We start from the raw sequence: 7,244 nt of genomic DNA on the forward strand, positions 1-7,244 counted from the left end.
TGGAACACATGCACAGATTCATAGTAACATCATTATTTTAAGTACTTGAGGCTATTTTTTTTGATAGTACAAAAATGATGTATGAACTTAGTTTTAGTATAAATACAGTGTGCAAGGGAATGTCTTTCTACAGAAATAGGCATGATTTTATATATTTTGTATTACTTTCATCTAAATGCAGGACTATTTTTTTTCCTGAGGAAATTTTCCCAGCACCTGAATGTGATTTTTTTTTTTCTCTTCAGCTTGTGTTTGTTTTAAATATCATTAATCTAATTTCTGTTAAAGAAGAGATATACATCTAACAGCATTTTATGAAAATATTAATAAAAACTTTGTTTAAGCTAGTAGCACAATGTTCTTTTATCACAAGTCAGAAAACAAGTTTGCCTTACATAACTAACTAGCAGTATCAATCAAACAATTAAAAGTCCTTCACTACAAAAATTCAAAACACCTTTGTGTTCAACAGAGAACTCATTTCTGAGATATATGGAGCTAAAACCAGTTCAAATAAGTTTTAATATAAAACTACTATCTGATTTAGAGAAAGTATGGTTATTGCTGTGCTGAAAGAAGGAATTAAATGTCCTCTCACAGTTGTACTCACCTGCCTTATGTTTACATTATATACCTTATTCAAAACACACAATTGTGTCACTTTCACTTGGAAAAAACACATTTTATAGTTACACAAATTTGTGTAGAGATGTTCAGCTCAAATGTTTAAAAAAGCACAGAAGTGAAGCCACCTCTGGGAATGAAACAAGAATCAAAATGCAAAGAAGTGCTGGAAAACACGCCATGAACAGATTAGCAGCTTGGTAGCCTTAAAATCGGAAAGATCAGAGGCTATCTTAGCTTAAAGTACTCCCTCCAAACATTAAGTAGGAGACTGGAGAATCTACATATATTAGTAGAATGGCATCTGGTTTAGATGTTGAACTTATTTATTTTTGTTATAAATATGTACTACAAGTGTGTTTGATCAAGAGTCATTCTCATTAACATTTTGGTGGAAAAGTAATTTCTTATGTTGAAACTGTATGCTTTTTCTTATTTTTTTCAGCTTAAATAAAGTCTTCAAATTTTCTGTTGAACTCTGTGTACTTTTTATTTTAGTTTATTGTTTTACTGAAATTAATATTTTTCTCTTATTTTTGCAAAAAAAAAAAAATAGTTGGCATCAATAAGTCTCTCAGGAAGTACAACTTACAAGTTCATGGTAGTACTGTAAAACAGAACATATATTTTGTATTATATGAACATTCAGAACCAAAGATCTGAGAAGGTTAAATTTACTGATCAAGCTGTCAGAGTGAAATGTCAAGAAAGTGTTTTGTGAGCCTTAGTCCTGTTTTGAAACACAAGACAATATTTTTAATTTTAGCTGAAAAATAGGAAAAGCCCACAAAAACAAGTATCTGAAATGCTTTCTGAAATAAATACAGTAGACAAATTTAATGTTTGAGTTAGAGAAATGGGGACAAGGATGAAAAAGTGCTACCTTATAGCTGTTAGTTAAATTAATATTCATAATAGCTTAAACAATTTCTTATGAAGAAGGATTACACACATATGGATGTGTATTACGCATTATATTATATTTGCAGTACAGCAGATCTATTTAACTGAGCCATAATTTTGAGCAACTGGATTATTTGTAGTCTCAGGAGTCCAAAATGATGAAAATATAGTGTAAAATAAAAATCCAAGATAATGAGGAAACAATGATACTTTGTGCTGCTTATTAAATTTAAAAGATCAGTCCATGCAAAGGCTCAGAGTTATTTAATGACATTTTGTAAATATCACAATAGTCAAGCATCTCTGCACAAAGAACTCAAAAAACAGCTTTTGTTGAGTCTGTTCCACTAAGCTATGGCATTTGTCACTGTCATTGTGACATCTGGGGATTTAGATCCCATAAGAAAGGCAGGTCTATTTTTCGATATTCTGTGTCAGAGGTGCATTTTTTCTCAGCTAGATGCGGTAAGGATGTGTGTGTTGGCTGCAGTGAGTGTGCACGGTCACAGTAAGTAGAGAAGGAAGAAGGAGAGGGTATTTTTAACCAAAATACTTTTTAGCTGAAAAAAACTCGTTGCTTCAAGTAAGCAGGAATGTCTGTTCCATGTGTATTGTAATTATGTTTTAAACACTGTATACTAATTCCTCATTCTTCATCCAAATTTACAAGAATTAAGTCTATTACAGCACAAAAATGCAATAAGTATTACCTCTGCTATGAGTTATTTTTAAACTGCAACAAGATGAAGGCAGTAGTGCATGAAGCAGAGAATTAGAAGAGCTGAGAAGAGTGCACACATGCAAGTGCAATCTGCAGTAATATGGTCTATAGTCTGAAATGAGACTGGGATGGCCTGGAGGTGCCTTGAGAACATGTTGTGTTGCGGTAGAAAGGGCATTGCAGTGTGGCACATTCTCACTAGTGACTTTTGGTTTTACTATTTTGGTCCTCATGTTCTATTTGCATATCTTTTACTTAAGTCAATAACCTATTTTCATGAACCAGAAATTAAAAGGCAACCATCAAGATACTTATGAAAATTAATACAGAAAAAGAGAGATATTAATAAAATTATTGTATGGCATTGAACAACTAAGAAGATAATGATCTTCTCTTCCTTCTTCTCCCTTTCATATACAAGACATTTTAGTACATTATTAGCAGTTATCAGGCTCTAGTCATATCCCTTCTATGTTGTTCTCTGATAATTCAGACCTCTTACATTTGTATTACCTGGATCCTTTGCCCACACTGGGCATTAGGTACACATGAAGAATTAACAAGCCCATTTAGTTCTAATCTTAACTGACTAAATATTGCTGAAACAGACATGAACAAAGACAGAAAAACTATCGAAGTTTTACCAGTTTTATCCCATTGGGAAAAAGTCTCTTTCTTATCTCAAATAGATAGTCAGTCACATCTCCAGTATCTTCAGGTCATGTTCTTATAACACAATGGTAAAACACAATCTAGGAATAAGCTATGCCTCTCCTCATCCTCCATCCCTGAATAGTGAAATGACTATAAAATGGAAGCCAAAAATGCACAGCTACCATCTTGTTTTGCCTGGCCAGTGTGAATCAGATATCTTGAGGAGGAACAAGAAGATCTGTTCTGTGACAGGCTCCTTTACTTCTAGCTCCTTCCTAGGTCATCCTTTCTAATCCACACCACTGGTCAAAGTGGTTTTCCTTGTAATGAAGCACTGTTTCTATTTTGCAGGAAGAAATTAGGTTTGGAAAACATTAGTCAAAGGTCCTGACACCATATTTTTATGTGTGGTTAATCTACTTTAGTCAGAAATGGAAATTTAGGTTAATAAGGCCATTCATATCAGCAGGTTTGTCTTCAACATATCTTAAACTGGCAAATGGAAAGCTGCTAAATTCTCTGTTTGCATGAGTAGCCAAAACTTCAATGGAATGATTGTTTTAGCTCATGTCTGCACTACAGTAGCTGTGCTGAAGTCAGTGGAATTTTTACCTGCACAGTGAGAAGTAATGCAGTCATAAATCTGTTTATCCAGAATATTCATACCTCTTTCATAACTGTCAGACTTTTATTGCTCAGTTAAACCGAAATGCTAGTAACAGCCAAACACATTTTACTGCTATTTTTGTCATTTCGTCTCATGTAAGTAAAATGAGAAATAAGGAAGAAACTGAACTTGTAAAAGATCCCATTAACCTGTAATTTTCATCTTCATTAAAGTTAAATTTATTTCCAGATCATGAGGGGAATATGTATTTTTGCATGTTTTGTCTGAACAGGATTCTGTGCATGACTCTGTGCAGGACTGAGAGAAATAAGTCAAGGAAATTTAATATTAACTTTAGCTTTCCATAGTCAGAACTCACCTCAAAACTGAAAAAAATTAGAAAACCAGATTTATCCAACTCTGTGTATAGCTTCTATTGTTCAGTATATAATTTTAACCTCTGAGATTTTTCTAGAGTCACAGAATATTCAGGTAAAATGTATTTACAGTGGGTTGTTTTTTAGTGAATCCTTCTCAGCTGCTGGAAAATTGATTTCTCTGATGGTGTGTCTTGTCTTGCCATAAGAAACTCCAAAGACAGTGATTTCAGAGCCCTTCTATGTCTTGTTCTATTGCTGAAGTACCTCACATTTGTAAAGTTTTTCCTTGACATGCTGAGGGACAAGTTATCTGTGCTCCTAACTGATCTCTAGCTGGTTACTTCTCTTATTCTATTAAAAAAAGGAAGAGTTAAAATTGAGATTTGTGCATTTAATTCTCCACTAAGTCATTTGTGTTCATATGATGTACTTATTTTCTGCAGTATTTTATTTTTCTATCCTCTAGAATACAATCTGGTAACCACTGCAAACTTCTGAAAATTTTGATTTGTTTTCTAATAAGATGCAAATGTTACGCAGCAGCTACTAAAAATTACTGAAAAATATTCTGGTTTGGAGAAAGGTATTTTGTGGACTAAATGACTGGGCAGTGAGATGGACTGAGAACTGGATGAATGGCAGAGCTCAGAGGTCATCCTCCCCCTCTAATCTACCCTGGTGAGGTCATGTATGGAGTATTGGTGTCCAGTCTGGGCTCCCCAGTTCAAGAAAGAGCTGCAGTTACTGGAGAAAGTCCAGCAGAGGGCTACAAAGATGATTAAAGGGTTTGGAGCATCTTTTTTTTTTCTGAGGAAAGGCAGGAGAGCTGGGTCTGTTCAGTCCAAAGAAGGGAAGGCTGAGAGGGGATGTTATCAATGCTTATAAATATCTCAAAGGTGGGTGTCAAGAGGATGGGACCAGACTATTTTCAGTGGTGCCCAATGATAAGATGAGGCGCAATGGGCACAGACTGAAACATAGCAGGTTCCATCTGAATATAAGGAGAAACTTCTTTACTTTGAGGGTGACAGAGCACTGGAACAGGCTGCCCAGAGAGGTTGTGGAGTCTCATTCTCTGGAGATATTCAAAACCTACCTGGATGTGTTCCTGTGCAACCTGCTCAGGTTCAACCTGCTTTAGCAGGTGGGTTGGACTAGGTGATCACCAGAGGTCCCTTCCAATCTCAACCATTCTGTAATTCTGTGATTTTGCTCCTTTAGAGTGGCACCAATTTAGTGAAAAGGTTCCACAGAAAATTACAGAGCTCTGGATTTTCTCCTTATTGTTCTGACATATTTTTTAGTCCTCCTCTGTATGTAAAACATATACAGCACATGCTAAGATATTTCAACTCTTCAGTGCATTTAATTTGAATAAACTTGAATTGTGTATTCTATTTACAGAAAGGTATTTTATTTCTAAATATAAACATATTTTGTTTCACTTTTGTTTGCAATGAAAATTGCAGTGTGCCATTGGTGATGTACACCTGTTGATCAGTATTTAATAATTAGAAAATGTGTTAGCAGTATTTTATTTTAGAGGCCAAATAAATTTAGTTCCCCTGCACAAAGTACATTTTACTAGCTAGCTGAGGTAGCAAAAGGATGAAAAGTGAACCATGGATGTAGCAGATGTTATTCTTCTTTAGTTAGATATTATGAATTATCTTCTTCTATGATTCTATGATGATCTGAAAGACATGAGTTTTAAGGCTTTTCTGATCAGGACATTGTTGTGCATAAGTGATTTAAGATCCTGCAGTTGGAGGTTTCCTGGCAGGACCTGTAACCCTGTGGGCAAGAGGAAAAGACCCACGCTGGAGCAGTTCATGGAGAACAGCAATCTACAGAAGGACCCACATCAGAGAAGTTCATGCAGGACTGTCTCCCATGGGAGGGCCTCCACACTGGAGTAGGGGAAGAGAAGAGAAGAGGAGAAGAGGAGGAAGGAGCAGCAAAGACAATGTGTGACGAATGGATGGCAATCCCCTTTTCACATCCCCATGCACTGTTTGGGGGGAGGAAGTAACAGAGTCAGGAATGCAATTGATCCTGGAAGAATGAGTGAAGGGAGAGGTATTTTTAATTTTGCTTTTGTCTCTTACTATTCTACTCTATTTTTAATTGCCAATGAATTAAATTTATTTCCCCAAAGCTGGATGCATTTTACCTGAGATAGTAACTGGTGAGTGATCTCTCTGTCGTTATCTCGACCCATGAACTATTAATCTTATTTTATCCCCTGTCCTGCTGAGGAGGGGAAGTGAGAGAACAGCTTGGTGAATAGCTGGTGGACAGCCAAGGTCAGCTGACCACATCATAGCATGATGCATATAGTATACATGGTATGACATTATGGGAAACATATTTTGTCATTTTAGATATGGCTGGAGTGGAGACGTTCAGATTACTTTTGATTATGACTATTTCTTCTAAGCAATAGTGAAGTCAGAGATATTCAGTTTTTAGATATGAACAAATTAAGGCTTGACTTCTTTCATTAGCTTTTCAAGCTGCATTTAGTCAGGTGAAAATCGGTAATTTTCTTAGTCTTTCTACAAGTAGCCAGTTCATTGTGTGTTAACTTGGAAAGGGTGACAGATTTATGGAATATCTCTTCTGCTGCTCTGTTGCCCTTTTTTCATTCTCCCTCAAGTTCATGAGATACAAATTGTTTCACTTGATCTCATTGCAATAGGGTCATTTTCCAGACCACAGGTGGCCATACAAGGGCCCTTCACATGGAGGTCCGTGGGTTTATGGGATATGAGTAAATGACCTTAGAGTGAATGAAGTTAGCAGAACTTTTCTTGGGCCCTTCAGAGGCTTTAGAGTAGCCGGTGGGAGAAGACACACATTGTTATGTGAGGCAAGGAAGTTCATGGAGGTCTTTGGAGATTACTTTAAGGCAAGAGTGTCAAACTCATTTTCACTGGGGGCCACATCAGCCTCACGGTTGTATTCAAATAGCTGAATGTAATTTTAGGACTTTTACGTTTATACAGTCCTAAAATTACATTTGTCCCTTTGAAGGTAACTGTGAGGCTGATGTGGCCCCCGGTGAAAATGAGTTTGACACCCTTGTTTTAGGACCAGGTTAAATAATACTCAGGCCCTCTCACACAGACTCACCTTTCCTTCAAACCCTCTTCCCCATACAGCAGAGCTGGCCATATCCATGGAAAATAATGCAGAATTCATGAGTGGGACCCTGACTGCTGGTTACAAAATATCTTTTTACAGGTACTTTTTAAAAATAACATTCAGTTGTTAAAGTTCATGTAGCTGGCTATTTTATTAAAAAAGTAAATTAAATGTTTGCCCAGTTGAGATTACTCCTTAGACCCCACAC

This window comes from Nesoenas mayeri, assembly GCF_963082525.1.
Source record: "Nesoenas mayeri genome assembly, chromosome: 1".
Lineage (NCBI taxonomy): Eukaryota > Metazoa > Chordata > Aves > Columbiformes > Columbidae > Nesoenas > Nesoenas mayeri.